We start from the raw sequence: 17296 nt of genomic DNA on the forward strand, positions 1-17296 counted from the left end.
GCCCTAGTGGGTGCCTGAAACAGTGTATAGTACCAACCCTTAGAATTTTGTTTCCAGCAAAACAAAGTTTCACAAATGAAGGAGAAATAAAGTCAGACAAACAAATGCTGAGAGAATGTTACCACCAGAGAAGCCCTACAAGAAATACTAAAAAAAAAAAAAAAAAAGTTATAAATCTTGAAATGAAAAAGTTCAATGTGCATCAAAATAGAACTTCTTGAAAGCATAAAACTCCCAGGGCCTATATCAATAACAAAATGAAAAAAAGTATGTAGGTAAGAATTAACATGATGAATGAAACAGTACCTCACATCTCAATATCAGTGTTGAATATAAATGGCCTAAGTGTTCCACTTAAAAGGTACAGATTGACAGAACAGATTTAAAAGCAAATTACAAACCAAATATCTTCTGTCTTCAAGAGACTCATCTAACACAAAAAAGATTCATAAACATTCAAGGGGTGGAAAAATACATTCCAGGCAAATTGAAACCAAAAGTGAGTAGGAATAGCTATTCTTATATCAGATAAAAGAGACTTTAAAGCAACAGCAGTATTGTATAAGATTCCTATAATTCTGATATGTCTTAGTATATGTCATCAGTAATAATTATAATTATTATGTTAAATTGTTATGTATCACAGAGATGACAAAATTTCCTTGTTGATTGCATCTTTATGGCTTTCCTGAGACTTTTGTCATCCACAGATAATTTTTGTTTTGTTTTGATCCTTTTCAAAATGTCAAAATGCTGTTTGTAATCAGATATAGGACTCTGACAGATACTCTTGAACGCAGATCTCTGATAACATTAGAAATTGTGCCATTGGAATAGAGGGGAAAAAACTTCTAGTACTCTTGTGGAGAACTGATGTGTTAAACATTGCTAATCCTTTTGTTTTTCACAGTGAAAAAATTTCTTTTGAGCTATTTACAACTTTGAGCAATTGAGTAAAATGTATATTCCTAGGAGCAAAATTCAGAGCATATTGCTTTCTCTATACCTGATTTCTCCAGAATTTAAAAACTATTTGTAAGTATTCACAACTTATGGCAGTGCAGTTATTTGCATAAGTACAATAAGAATCTGTTTTATTTTGTAACAGGACACAATTGGAGAAACTAGTTATTTTACCAAGGCTTTGACTGAAATGACAGGCTTTAAATAATCAGTGTTGACTTATAGAGCCAGTAAAGGTCCCTTAGGAAAGCTGGCCTCTTACCTTATCTATACAGTCACTGTCCAGGGTTCCTGACCTGTGGTAAGTAAAGAATGTCACTTTCTGACAGGCCCAGGAGCCCAAAGTCATCTTGAGACCTCAGGGTGAGGAATTCATCAAATTAATACAGGTATTTGCAGCCAGGTGTGGGTTGGGGTCAAGGCTTTCAATTCAGGTTTCCTTATAGAATAAATTATCAGCAAAGGCAATTTTTAAAAGGAGCCTATATGGCAAATAATTATTCATGCTGACTTTTTGCAAATTTTTTCTTGCAAGTTAGACCAAATCCTAAATTCTTTATTGGCTACAAGTCCCCACACTAATGATTTCAAATCTTTAATTTTAAGACTGGGAATTGCACTCCTTATCCTAGAACTCATTATTTACTTTATGGTGCACTCACAACTTAAATGCTGTACTAAAATTATAGATGAGAACACTAACACCTTTGTCATGAAAGCCTTGGAACCCTAGCCTGACCTGCAGGAGTATTCTCAGACAGCTCAGACAGCTGCAAAATGGTCCACTCCTCTCACCTTGGGGTGAACACCTACCCCCACTATGCCCGCTTGTTATCAGGAAGAAGTCAGAGTGGTTGTCATGCTTTTTCCATCTTTATTAGCTCACACTTGAAGATTTGGGTGTTATAAAACCCAAAGGGAGTGACTGAAACTGCCATTGCAAAATTATAACTGAGACAGTAAAAGAGATCTAACCTAACCAAATCCATCTTGCTCCTGAACTCCAAGCTGTCTTTGTTCATTCCTGGGCATAGGCCAAACTAACTTTGAGAGGAACTTAGTTTGTAGTTTGAAACAAAGACAGCCCTTTCCCAAAACAAACCCTCTTTTTGCCTGGGGACTAGACTGACTTTGCAAGATTAACAAATTATCCAAATGATTAGGAATTATGGTTTAGGAGTCTTGCAGCTTGAGGCTGTAAGATACTAAACCTCCCTAAATTGCTCCTGGGGATAACATCATTATTGTAAAACCTAAGATCAGTACTTAAGATACTTGATGGATCTTAAGCAGTCAACAGATCAGCTGGCACCACCCAGATTGGTAAACTGGCTCATCTGGTCTTGTGGCCCCTGACCAGGAAGTGACTCAGCACAACAGGACAGCTTCATCTCCCTGTGATTTCATCTCTGACCTGACTAATCAGAATTCCCAACTCACTGGCCCCCTACCCACCAAATTATTCTTAAAAACTTCAATCCCCAAATTCTTGGGAAGACTGATTTGCGTAAAAATAAAACTTCAGCCTTTGGGAAAAAAAAAAAAAAGACAAAGAAGGTCATTTTATAATAAAAAAAATATCAATCCCATAAGAAGTTATTATAATCCTAAATTTATATGCATCTAGCACTGGAGCTCCCAGATTCATAAAACAATTACTACTAGACCTAACAAATGAGATAGACAGAAACACAATAATAGTGAGGGACTTCAATACTCCACTGACAGTACTGTACAGATCAAGATAGAAAGTTAAAGAAACAATGGACTTAAACTAGAACAAAGGAACCTAACAGATATTTAAAGAACGTTCTACCTAAGAACTGCAGAAAATATATTCTGCTAATCAGCCCATGGAACATTTGCCAAGATAGGACCCAAAATACATGTTCAATAAACTTTTTTTAAAAATCAAAATCATATCAAGTATCTTCTCAGACATCAGTGGAATGAAACTAAAAATCAACTTCAAAAGAACCCCCAAAACTATACAAATACATGGAAATGAAACAATTTGCTCCTGGATGATTTTTGACTTAATAATGAAATCAAGATGGAAATTAAAAAATCTTTAAAGTGAACGTTAAATGACACAACTTATCAAAATATCTGGGATACAGAAAAAGCAGTGCTAAGAAATTTTATAGTGCTAAATGCCTACATCAAAAAGTCTGAAAGATTACAAATTGACAACCTGACGTTACACCTCAAGGAACAAGAGAAACAAGAACAAACTAAACCCAAAGCTAGGAGAAGAAAATAAATAACAAAGATCAAAGCAGAACTAAATAAAATTGAAACAAAAATAATACAAAAGATCAATGAAACAAACAGCTGGTTCTTTGAAAAGATAAAATTGATAGACCATTAGCTAGATTAACCAAGAAAAGAAGAGAGGAGATTCAAATTAGCTCAATTAGAAATGAAACTGGACACATTACAACTGACACCACAGAAATACAAAAGATCATTTGAGACTACTATAAATACCTGTAGGTACACAAATTAGAAAACCTAGAGGAAATGGATGAATTCCTGGAAACATACAACCATCCTAGATTAAATCAGGAGGAAATAGAAACCTTGAAGAGACCAATGACAAGCAGAGAGATCAAATCAGTAATAATAATAATAATAATAAATGCTAGCAGAAAAAAGCCCAGGGCCAGATGGATTTACAGCTGAATTCTCCCAGACATTCAAGGAAGAATTGGTATCAATCCTACCAAAACTATTTCAAAAGATTGAGAAAAAAGAAACCCTCCCTAAATTATTCTGTGAAACCAGTATCACCTTGATACCAAAACCAGGAAAAGATATAACAACAACAACAAAAAAACTACAGTCAATATCCCTGATGAACATGGGTGCAAAATTTCTCAACAAAATACTAGCTAACTGAATCCAGCAGCACATCAAACACCATGATCAAGTTGGTTTCATCCCAGGGATGCAGGGATGATTTAACATATGCAAGTCAATAAATGTGATACATCACATAAAGATAATTGAAAGCAAAAAAACATATGATCATCTCAAAAGATGCAGAAAAAGCACTCAGGAAAATCCATCATCCATGTGTCATAAAAACCCCCAAAAAACTAGGTTAAGAAAGGACTCACCTCAATAAAAGCCACTATGACAAACCCACAGTCAACATCATAGTGAATGAGGAAAAGTTCAAAGCATTCCCCCCTGAAACTGGAATAAGACAAGGATGCCCACTCTCACCACTTCTATTCAGCATAGTACTAGAGGTACTGGCCAGAGCAATCAGGCAAGAGAAAGAAATAAAGGTCATCCAAAGAAGAAGTCAAACTATCACAGTTTTCTGTTAGTATGATCCTATACCTAGAAAACTTTAAAAACTCCTAGATTTAAATAAACAAATTCAATAAAGTGCCAGTTACAAAATCAATGTACACAAATCAGTAGCACTGCTATATGCCAACAACAACCAAGCTGAGAATCAAACCAAGAACTAAATCCCATTTACAACAGCTTCAAAAATAAAATAAAATACCTAGGAATATACTTAAACAAGGAGCTGAAACATCTCTATAAGGAGAACTACAAAACACTGCTGAAAGAAATCATAGATGACACAAACAACTGGAAACACATCCTATGATCGTGGACTGGAATAATCAATATTGTGAAAATGGCCATACTACCCAAAGCAATCTACAGATTTGATGCAATTCCTATCGAAATATCAATATTATTTTTTTCAGAATTAGAAAAAACATCCTAAAATTCATATAAAAACCAAAGAAGTGTCCAAATAGCCGAAGCAACCCTAAGCAAAAAGAATAAATGTGTAGGCATCACATTACCAGACTTCAAGTTACACTACAAGGCTATAGTTACCAAGACAGTGTGGGTACTGGTATAAAAGTAGGCACATAGACCAATGAAAACAGAATAGAGAACCCAGAAATAAATAAAGCCAAATACATACAACCAACTGATCTTCAACAACGCATTTAGAAACATAAACTGGGAAAAAGACACCCTATTTAATGAATGGTGCTGAGAAAACTGGCTAGCCACATATAGAAGAATGGAACTGGATCCCTCTCTCTCACACATTATATAAAAATCAACTTAAGATAGATCAAACACTTAAGTATAAGACCTGAAACCATAAACATTTTGGAAGACAATCTTGAAAAAACTCTTCTGGAGATTGGTCTAGGGAAAAAAATTCATGACTAAGACCCCAAAGACAAATGCAACAAGAATAAATGGGACCTGATGAAACTAAAATGCTTCAGCACAGCAAAAGTAATAATCATCAGTACAGACAATTCACAGAATAGGAGAAGATATTTGCAAACTATGCATCTGACAAAGAACCAATATCCAGAATCTACAAGTAACTCAAATCAGCATGAAAAAATAATTCCCATCAAAAAGTGAGCAAATGATATGAACAGACATTTCTCAAGATATACAAATGACCAAACATATTTGTAAAATGCTCAACATTACCATCAGAGAAATGCAAATTAAGACCACAATGAGATACCACCTTACTTCTGTAAGAATGACCGTTATTAAAACATCAAAAAACAATGGCTGTTGGCGTAGATATGGTGAAAGGGGAATGCTTATACACTGCCGGTAGGAATGCAAATTATTACAACCTCTATGGAAAACAGTATGGAAATCCCTTGAAGAGCTAAAAGTAGATCTACCATCTGATCCAGCAATCCTGCTACTGGGTATTTACCCAATGGAGAAGGAGCCATTATACGAAAAAGACACACATGTATGTTTATTGCAGCACAATTCACAATTGCAAAGATATGAAACCAACCTAAGTGCTCAATGACCAGTAAGTAAGAAGGATAAAGAAAATGTGGTATATATACACCGTGGAACACTACTCAGCTATATAAAGAAATGAAATAATGTCATTTGCAGCAGCTTGGATGAAGCTGGAGGCCATTATTCTAAGTTAAGTCACTCAGTAATGGAAAACCAAATACTGTATGTTTTCACTTATAAGTGGGAGCTAAGCTATGAGTTTGCAAAGGCGTACAAAATGGTATAATGGACTTTTGAAACGTAGAAGGGAGAGGATGGGATAAAAGAAACAACTGCATATTGGGTACAATGTGTATTACATGGGTGCGATAAAATCTCAGAATTCTCCACTATATAATTCTTCTATGTAACCAAAAACCACATGTATCCCAAAAGTTGGTGAAATAAAATATTTAAAAATAAGTAAAAAAATAAAACCATTGAATTGCACACTTTAATAGATTATTGGTGTGCGATTTTTATCTCAATGAAACATTTTTAAAGTTACCTTGAATTATAGGATTTCATTGTTTGTATGGCTGAATAGTATTCCATTGTGAATGGAATGTATATATACAACATTTTATGTATTCACTTAGCACTGTAGGATGCCTATAGTTAACATAGTAATATATGACAGATTCAAGTAGCTAGAGGAAACATATTGAATGTTCCCAACACAAAGAAAGAATAAATGTTTGAGATGACTGATATGCTGATTACTCTGATCTAGGTACCCTAAAAATATGTACAATTATAGTCAATTTAAAAATAACATAACATATAGGCCAGGCACGGTGGCTCACGCATGTAATCCCAGCAATTTGGGAGGCAGAGGCAGGCAGATCACCTGGTCAGGAGTTCAAAACCAGCCTGCCCAACATCATGAAACCCTGTCTCTACTAAAAATACAAAAATTAGCTAGGCATAGTGGTGTATCCCTGTAATCCCAGCTACTCAGGAGGCTGAAGCAGGAGAATCGCTTGAACCCAGGAGGCAGACGTTTAGATGAGCCGAGATTGCGCCACTGTACTCCAGCCTGGATGATTCAGCGAGACTCTGTCTCAAAAAATAATAAAATATTTAAAAAGTTGCCTTGGTCAAATAACATCTTAAACTTTAAGGTTCCATCAATTTCCCAAACCATTAATGAAACAGAGAAACATACTCTGAATTACTACTATGCCAAGCAAAAAGCAAATATCCTACAAATCCAGTAAGTCCAGATTATCTAGAAAGAAGAAGAATTAGATTGGCCTCAGTTCTCTTTCTTAATTCTAAACACCAGAAGAAAATGCTATACAAGCCTCGTTTCCAGCGTTTCAGGCTATTATGCACATGTGAGGACAGCAGAAAATATCCTACACAAGCAGATACTTAACACATTCACCCGAACACTCCTGCCTGAAGAAATAACTGATAAATTATCCTACCTACCAAATAAGGGACTTAAAAAACTAAGGATCCTAAAGAATGAGGAGACATCATATACACACAGTCCAAGTTAGGATAGTTCAAAGTTAACAATTTTTTGACTTTACGATGGTATGAAAGTGATACACATTCAGTAGAAACCATGCTTCAAGTACTAAATTATACATACATAATTATATGACCATACTGTTTTTACTGCCAGTATAGTATTCAATCAATTACAGGAAACCCTCAACACTTTATCATAAAATAGGCTTTGTCTCAGATGATTTTGCCCAAATGCAGGCTAATGTCATTGATCGAGCAGGTTTGAGGTAGGCTACACTAAGCTATGACGTTCAGTAGGATAGATGTATTAAATGCATTTCTACCTATGATATCTTTGACTTACAGTGGATTTCTTGGGACATAGCCCCATCATAAATTGAGGAACATCTGTCTAAGAACAGGCATAGACCATTGTAGAGTGGATGTGAACCTGTAAAGAAACACCGGGCTGCATGAAGCCAAGCAGTGGTCAAGGGAGTTTTAGTGACAGTGGAAAATTTGTTTATGCCCCACTAAATTTCCTAGTAGCTATCTATTACTGAGTGCCCATTGTGTGCAAGGTACCTAATTAAAAATACTGCTTTTATTATCATGTTTAATCCTCTCAATGACCCTATTAAGAAAGCATTGTTACTTCCATATTGCTGAGGAGGAAACCAAGGCTTAGAGCAGGGTTTCAAATATTAAAATTATTCAACCTTTAAATATTAAAATTATTCAGCACTATTGACATTTGAGGCTGGATAATTCTTTATGATGGGGCTGTGCATTGTAGGATGATTAACAGCATTCCTGGCACTAGACGCCAGTAGTGTCTCCAGATGTTGCCAACTGTCCCCTGGGGAGCAAAGTTGACCCCAGTTATGAACCACTGCCTTAGAGTGATTAAACAGTTTACCCAGTCAGACAGTTAGCCAGACCTGTCTGACTGCAAATATTGCTATGGGGTAAAGAACTAGTCACATATTTATAGAAAAACCACTCTAGAATTCTGGAAGCCCGAGTTCTTATCTTCGTGCCACCACTAGTACCTTTTTAACCTTGCCTAATGATGCCACATCCAGCCTCTGAGACCCTTGTCTGCAGTAACCCATGTGACAGTCGGGTCTAGAGAACTCAAAACTGTTGAGGCTGATGCTCCGAGGTGTCCAGAGCTGAGCCACGCTGAGGAGAACAAAGCTGCTTTGAACTCACACTATTTCAGCCACATCAAACAGGATTTCTCTGACTCTTGAAGGGCTCTTAATATGATTTCAGTCTCCTAAGGAAAGATCCAGTTCCCTTTCTTTAATTAGGCAGGCTGGCCAGTTAAAACAACAGATTTTCTTGTGAGTAATATTGTGACTTGGCATTGTTCTTAGTCCTTACGCAGAGCCCAAGTACAATTAAAAACCAAGAAAGACACAATTATCAATGGAGAGGCTAGCAGGGTCCCTTGTCCAGGTCACTTCATATACACCAGGAAGGTTGAATAATTTTCATATTTAGCCTATGCCAAAGAAAACTGGGGATGATAAATCTGCTGTCTCTGAATATCTTCTAATGCTTTCTAACAAAAAAAGCCCTTTTTAATTCAGAGTAATATAAAAGAGTTTCCTTAGAAGTAGAGCTCATGTTTCAAGAAATGTAGCTTTATGCTTTCTGGAGTATAACAGTAACTTCTACCAACAACTCCAAAGTGGTTCCCAAAGGAAATTCAACTAGAACAGCTTTAGCAAACTTAAGACTATTTGAAATAGCATATTAGAAACTTTTATGTAGACTACAAAATTTTGGATCTACTCTATTTGATCAGAAATTCCACATTTTGAAATCTGACTTCAGTTTTAATTTCAAATATTTTTCTCTGTATTATGTCAAATCCTTATTACAAGGATGACCCTTCTCTTTATTAAAGTAGGTAATGGAAAGAAATATATGCATTTACAGAGAGCATGATTAATATGTGCATTTGATTCCAGTTTATTCTATAGGAGTTCTTCTTTAGTCATGAACATTCCACCCAAATAAAATTATTTCTCCACTGGCAAAAGAGAAATACAATTAAGCCACATTACAAAACGCTCAATTTAACCTCTCGGATCTAAGATGACACAAAGGAACTAAAGAACTAAGGTTAAATTTGTGAGAACTATGGTAAAATTAGGATTTCAACCATCTCTGTATTATAGGTAAAAGAAAGTACAAAATCAAGCACAGTTGGATCTTGTTAGATGATGCATAATTCCCAAACGTCCTGGTTTGAGGATCTCTTCAGCAGAGAAAGATTATGTGATACATTCATTAAAACATCTAGATTGGTGCCACCAAACCATTCATTCCTCCATTTATTAATTTTTTTTTAACACTTACTATATGTCAGACACAGGGCTTGGCTCTGAAGCAGGGGATATCCAGTTGCTTGACTGCTGGTCATATTAGCAGTTTTATTAAACCCCATATGGCTTAGCAATGAGACCTGTTTCTTTCCCTCTTATGACTAGATATGATTCAGGAGAAATGCCTAGAACTTAAATATTAAGTGACTCTGGGAGAAGGATCACTGTACTTCTGTTACTCAGATGCTCTCAAGGGTGTGATGTTCACACAGCCCACATGGGGGCGGTTCACATTCATTGTTCTCCAGCCTTGGTCCAGATACTGGCCCCATGATCGCAGAGGGTGGTGGGAACCCACCTTCCACCAACTCGTTAGTCCTGAGCAAAAGCTAGATTCTATAACATAATTTAGAAGAATAGGAAAAATTGTATTGCTTTTATGGCATGCCCCTGAAGAAATTCCAATAGTTTATCATTAGTAAAATTGTATCTTACATATCACATGTATGTTCAGGTCAAGAGACCTGCCCACAGGACTCCCAGTCTTTACGAGTCACAACTAATCTCAAACTCTACTTAAATAGCATGATATGGATTCATCTTCTGATGGCCATGCAAAAGAATCTTTTCATGTTGATTTTGTGGTTTCTATAAATTTCACATGTAAACTATTGAATCTGAAGCTAAAAGCTGTCAACTCTGATGGGTCATTTCACTGCCCCTTTGATTCTTGTTCCTGGGCCTAACGTCCCACCATGTTCCCAGCTGCTCCCACTCCTGGGCTGGCAACTATTGCTGGAGTCATCAGGACAAATGATGCCATCACAAGCCGTGCTTTAGTCAATTAGTTTATTAATTCAACCAAAATGCATTAAGAGTTCTGATGTGCTATTCCTGTGCTAGGTGCGGGAGATGCAAAGATGACTGAAACAATTTTGTGTTTCTCCATGAGCTTACCATCCATTCGGGGAGATAGATGAGTAGAAGATAAATAGAGTAGAATGTACTAAATGCATACAAGGGGTAAAGAAACAGAGATGGGACACCTAACCCATTCTTGAGTGGTCACAGAAGACTTCTGACAAAGTCTACACCAGATCTAAAGAAGGAAGTAAACAGCCAAGGAGGGTGGGGATGAGTGAGGATATAACTTGTGTCAAGTCCTGGGAGTTTGGGGAGGAGGCAGGAACCAGAGTCCATGGGTACAACACAGAGAGTGAGATGGGGAATGTCAAGAGTTAAAGCAGAGGAGGCAGATACTGCAGGGCCTTGTATGGAAACTTGGAGAATAACAAGGAGCAATAGGAGGATTTCACTTGGGTGACTGATGTGATCAATTTTCATTTTACTAAGAGTTGCAATGTCACCCAAACATTGATACATTGATAAGCACTGCTGGTTGCCTCCTCAATATCCCCTTTCCTCTTCTTTATCAACAGAACTTCTATTTATTGGAAACAGCAATATTTCCAAATAAACTATTTTTCTTGGCTTCCATTGCAAATAGGGGGCTCCATGAGCTGCAAGTAGAGTTTGTGGGGATAAGGCTTCTGGAAAAACTTCTTAGAGGGGAACTGATGGCATGGTATACTCTACCCCTGTTCTCCTCCCCTTTGCTGTGAATGGGATAGCCTTAGCAACAGTGCCTATCTTGCTATCATGAGGCAGCCTTGATGAATGAAGCCACATGCTTAGAATGGCAAAGCAGAAACACAGTCCTCTTGTCGTGGAGATGGCGTACTAGCCCTAGGAGTCTCTTTAGCTTCAGACCTCCTCTATTGGAGAAAATACATATCTTTATTTTACATTGCTGTGATTTGTACTTACTTTTATAGGCAGCAGAAAACTAATCATAACCGATAAGGAAGAAAAGCACAGCTAGAAGAGATGCATCCACAGGTTTCTGCAAGATAACAGGTGGTAGCCTCAACTCAGCAGTAAATGGGGTACAGAAGAGTGGATATATGTGATAAATATTAGTGAAGTATGACGAACAAGACTGGTGATTGATTGTAGGCAGGTGATGAGAGGGAATCTGAGTTCCAACTTTCTGGTTTTAGACAATGGAGGTAATAAATCATCATTTGTTTACAATAAACTCTCAAGATGTTTGCTATTGAGACGTAGACAATCTGAAAAATCCAGAATCCCTCAACTCTTCACTCAACTTTCAACCATTCCCTCTCAACAAAATATGTAATAAACTCCATAAGATTTCAAGCAAACTTTTAAATCAGACTTATCAAATCACAACCCCAAACACTTTGAAGTATAACAGCCTTTAACTTCAAGGGAAATTTATTTTAGCTATTTTCCTTAAAAATTGAACGTGCCATGAAAATTTCATGGTGGAATTCCTTGCTAGAATTTTTAGTCCCTTTAAAAGCAAGACCTAGGTTAACCGGAAAAAGGAGAGAAATGAAGACTTCAGTAGTTTAATTCTTATCCCCCTTGTCAAAGGGCAAGCTATCTACACTTTAATAGCTAAGACATCTTCACATACATAAATCTGTAAATTGTTATATCATTTATAGTTCTCCAGGAAAGAATGTACATTTAGAAAATACAGAGAAGTGGTATGATTTTTAGAGGTTTCCTCTATTCCTAAAGTGTTCCCAATATAGTATGGCTAAAATCTTACATATCTTTTTAAGTCCAACTCAGTGTTATCTCTCTCATGAAGCCTGTTGCAACCACTAAACTGGAAGCAGCTCTTCTTTCTCTCAACTTGCATGCTCTTAAGACTATTGGATACCAATAGCTGATTTAACTGGGCCAGGGTCATCAGTTAGGAATACTGAGTATGCTATATCCGTAAAACCAATTATCTTACTCCTAAGGAAGGACTCTAGGGTTTTTCTTCCATTTTCACAATATAGAAAATTTGCTTTTTGCATTGCAGCAACCTTCATTGTTGTGTGCAGCACTAAGTACATTGAAACTTACTTATGACAAACTTTGCTTTCAATGTCATGTTTTAGCTATCACACCCATTCTAGTCATTTCATTTTTGCAGTCTTGTAGGAAATTGAAAGATGTTAAAGAACAAGGTATTTAGTCATTTCACTGTCTGAACTGGAAAGATGGGAGAAGGACAGAGGATACACAGGGGAAATTCTGCTTATCACTTCAAAAAATCTGAAAAATGGGAGGAATTTATGACCGTTCTTAGCACTACTCAAGGTACTGAAAAGTCATTTTGTACTTGAACAAGTATTTCTCGAGCACTCTTTCTGTTACATGCCACATGAGGAGCCATGGCTGTGGTGTGCTAGACCAGCCCTTTCAGCTGGCAAGGGTCCACTCTTAAAATTCAAGGGAATTTTTTTGATCCAGTTGTTAGAGCATTGGTAGCTTGAAATTGGCCACAATTGGAGTATTTACGTGGCAGAAGTTGGCAAACACTATACATCAGGGCTTTTTACTTTAAGGGAGTCATTTTACCAGCATCCACTGGTAATATAGTCATGAGCAAGATGCATCCTTAGGTGTTTGCTTCCTAGATAGGAAATAAGACAAGTGCAGCAACAGTCAGAACACAGGCAGTATGTGCTGGGTTCTAATCCATATGTTGTTAGGATATGTGAGGCTCAGTCCACAGCAACATCGCACTCAAGGAAACATAGTCACAAAAGAATTATAATTGTGTGCCATATAATATAAATCCAAGGATATCACATAACACAAATCTTAGAATATGTACCTCTGACAATGTGCTTTGAAATTCGGATTGCAAATTAGGTAACCATTCTGCATCACACAGACACACTTTAAAATGAATACATTCGGAAGATAAATTCCACGAGGCACTGATTGAAAAGGAGGTCAAAAGGAAGTAGGGGCTAAGAAGGGAAGTGAGCACAGGCATTGCCACGGAGGCCTCTGTGCGTGATTACTTGCTGAGTCTAGGTTCTAGGTACACGGTTTTGTTTTGTTTTGTTTTTTAAGCCACTCCTGAGCCATAAGCTAGCTCATATACAGTAGCCAAACAATCCACATGTGTCCCAAAAACTCTCCCGGAGAATTCTGCTTGACACAGACCTGGTCTGTAAGTTACTACAGGTCTCCGGGAGAAACAAATACTCCCTAGACAAACGCAGCCTTATTCCAGGTTCGGAGAAATTACAGAATGAATCTCAAAAAGTACAACCTCACAATCGCAAGACATTAATTATCCTAAGATAAAGCAGAAAAAAAGCTGCAATGACAGACTACATTAATAAAATTTCATATAACAGAATTATCAGATATAATATATAAATAAGGATGTTAAACATGGTTAAAGAAGTAAAAGAATTAAGAAGTGAGTAAAAGTAAAGTCTGTTAGAAGTTAACAAGCAGATTTGAAAAAAATTTCTAAGACTAAAAATATATAGTTTTAAAATCCTGTGGAAAGGTTAAAGAACATAATAAAATTAGATGCGACTTGTGAGCTAAAAGGTAGATCTGTACTTTTGGGGATTCTTCTTTAGACATTAATTATTAGACATTCCTTTAATGAGGAATTAAAGCACACAAACTCTTCTTTTACATTTTTGTGGTTATATAATAGGTGTGTATATTTATGGGGTATACTTTGATACAGGCATGCAATATGAAATAATCACATCATGGTAAATGGGGTATCTATCCCCTCAAGCATTTATCCTTTATGTTACAGTCCTATTATACTAAGTGTACAATTAATTATTAACCATAGTCACCCTTTTGTGCAATCAAATACTAGGTCTTATTCATTGTAACTACTTTTTGTACCCATTAACCATCCCCAATTCCCCTTCACCCCCTGGTAACCATCCTTCTACCATGCCCATAAGTTCAATTATTTTAATTTTTTGGTTCCCATAAATAAGTGGGAACATGTGAAGTTTGTCTCTGTGCCTGGCTTATTTCACTTAACACAATGACCCCCAGTTCAGTACATATTGTTGCAAATGACAGGATCTCATTCTTTTTTATGACTGAATAGTATACTCTGTTGTATATATGTACCACATTTTTCTTACCCCTTCATCTGTTGGACAGTTAGGTTACTTCCAAATCTTAGCTATTGTGAACAATGCTACAAACAGATGTGGAAGTGCAGATATCTCTTAAATATACAGATTACTTTTCTTTTGGGTATACACCCAGTGGAGGGGTTGCTGTATTGTATGGTAGCTCTGCTTTTAGTTTTTTGAGGAATCTCCATCCAAACCGTTCTCCATAGTGGTTGTACTAATTTATATTCCAACTAACAGTGTACAAGGGTTCCCTTTTCTTCACATTCTCACCAGCATTTCTTATTGCCTGTTTTTTTTTTTTTTTTAAAGCAATTTTAACTGGATGGAGATATGGTATCTCATTGTAATTTTCATTTGCATTTCTTTGATGATCAATAATGTTGAGCACCTTTTCATATGCCTGCTTGCCATTTGTATATCTTCTTTTGAAAAATGTCTGTTCAGATCTTTTGCTCATTTTTGCCATCAGATTGTTAGTTTTTTTCCTATATTTTGAGCTCCATACATATTTTGGTTATTGATCCCTTTTCAGATGGGCAGTTCGCAGACATTTTCTCCCACTCTGTGGGTTGGCTCTTCACTTTGTTGATTGTATCCCCTTGCTATACAGAAGCTTTTTAACTTGTTGTGACCCCACTTGTCCACATTTGCTTTGGTTATTACTCAAGAAATTTGTGCTTGTGAGTTATTACCTGAGAAATTTTTGCCCAATGTCCTGGAGAATTTCCTGTATTTTCATGTAATAGTTTCACAGTTTGAGGTCTCAGATTTAAGCCTTTAATCCATTTTTATTTGATTTTTGTATATGAAAAGAGATAGATGTCTAGTTTCATTCTTTTGCATTTGGATATCTTGGTTTCCCAGCACCACGTATTGAAGAGACAGTTTTTCCCCCAGTGTAGGTTCTTGGCATCTTTGTGGATAATGAGCTCACTGTAGGTGTGTGGATTTGTTTACAGATTCTCTATTCTGTTCCATATGTCTATGGCCCATTTTTAAGCCAGTACCATGCTGTTTTAGTTACTATAGCGCTGTAGGGTAGTTACTAGAGCTCTGTAGTATAATTTGAAGTTAGATAATTTGATTCCTCCAGTTTTGTTCTTTTTACTCAGGATAGCTTAGGCTATTCTGGGTCTTCTGTGGTCTCATATAAGTTTTAGAATTTTTTTTCCTATTTCTGTGAAGAATGTCATTGGTATTTTGGTAGGGATTGTATTGAATCTGTAGATTGCTTTGGGTAGTACGAACATTTTAACACTATTTATTCTTCCAATTTATGAACATGAAATCTCTTTCCATTATTTTGTACCCTCTCTTCAATTTCTTTCAGTGTTTTATCGTTTTCATTGCAGAGATCTTGCACTTCTTTGGTTAATTTCTAGGTATTTGATTTTATTTGTGGCTACTAGAAATGGGGTTACTTTTTAAAATTTCTTTTTAGATTGCTCACTGTTAGCATATAGAAATGCTACTGATTTTTGGGTGTTGATTTTGTATCCTGCAACTTTACTGAATTTATCAGTTCTAATAGTTTTTTGGTGGAGTCTTTTGGTTTTGCCAAATACAAGATCGTATCTGCAAACAATGATAATTTGACTTCTTCCTTTCTAATTTGGATGCCCTTTATTTTTTATCTCTTGTCTGATCACTCTAGCTAGAACTTCCAAGAATATTCTTATTTCATTCTCACTCTTTATATTTTCCACTTTTTATTATGAAAAGATTTAAAATATAGAATGGCTGAAAGAATAGCAAAAAGAAAAAACAATGTGTACACACACACACACACACACACACTTTTTTCCCTGAGCCATTTGAAAGTATACTGGAGATATCATAGCATTCCACTGTTAAATATTTCAGCATACATCTAGGATCTAGGTTAAGAGTTGGAAAATATGAGATTACAGGCATGAATGACTGAGCCATAATGTCCAAAACCATCCAACTAGATGCCAGAGGTGGAGGAAAGGCAATATCTAAAAAGATAATGGTTTCAATTTTCCAGAGTGGTGAAAAGATAAATTTTAAGGTTCAAGAAACCCAATGAATAGCAAACAAAATAAAGAACCCCACAACTAGATACAACATAGTTAAGTTATAGAACACCAAAGAAAAAGATCTTGAAATCAGCAAGATAGCATTGAAATATTGTTTTCAAAGTACTGGGGAAAATGATACCCACCTAGAAATTTGTACCTGTGAGCCAATATCTTTCAGGAATTAGGCTGAACCCTAATCAAGTGTTTATACTTAGCATCTCTAATGCCATGAGAAAGTCAGAGAAACCCTGAATGTGACAAATCCAGAATGTGTTTAAGAAAACTACATTCAAAAATGTCAACTTATTTTAAAAAAGTAAAAGGACAGTTTTAAGTTAAAAGAGATTTAATAATCAAATACGTGAACCTGATTATAAGGCAATACAGTTAGAAAAAAACAAGCTATTATTTTGGAAGCAATTGAAAAATTCTGAATATGGGCCAGACATGAGATGATATCATGGAATCATTAATGTTTCTTCAGTGTGATAGTGATATTGTGGTTTTATAGAAGAATGTCATTTTTAAGAGATGCATGCCGAAATATTTAAGAATGAAATGTCATAACATTTGCAGCTTACTTTCAGATGTTTCAGTAAACAAAATGAATTTTTCAAAATCTACATGTACTATTTTTCTTTGTGCTATTCTCTTATCAGTATTTTAAACATTTTCA

This window comes from Macaca mulatta, chromosome 7 (genome assembly GCF_049350105.2).
Source record: "Macaca mulatta isolate MMU2019108-1 chromosome 7, T2T-MMU8v2.0, whole genome shotgun sequence".
Lineage (NCBI taxonomy): Eukaryota > Metazoa > Chordata > Mammalia > Primates > Cercopithecidae > Macaca > Macaca mulatta.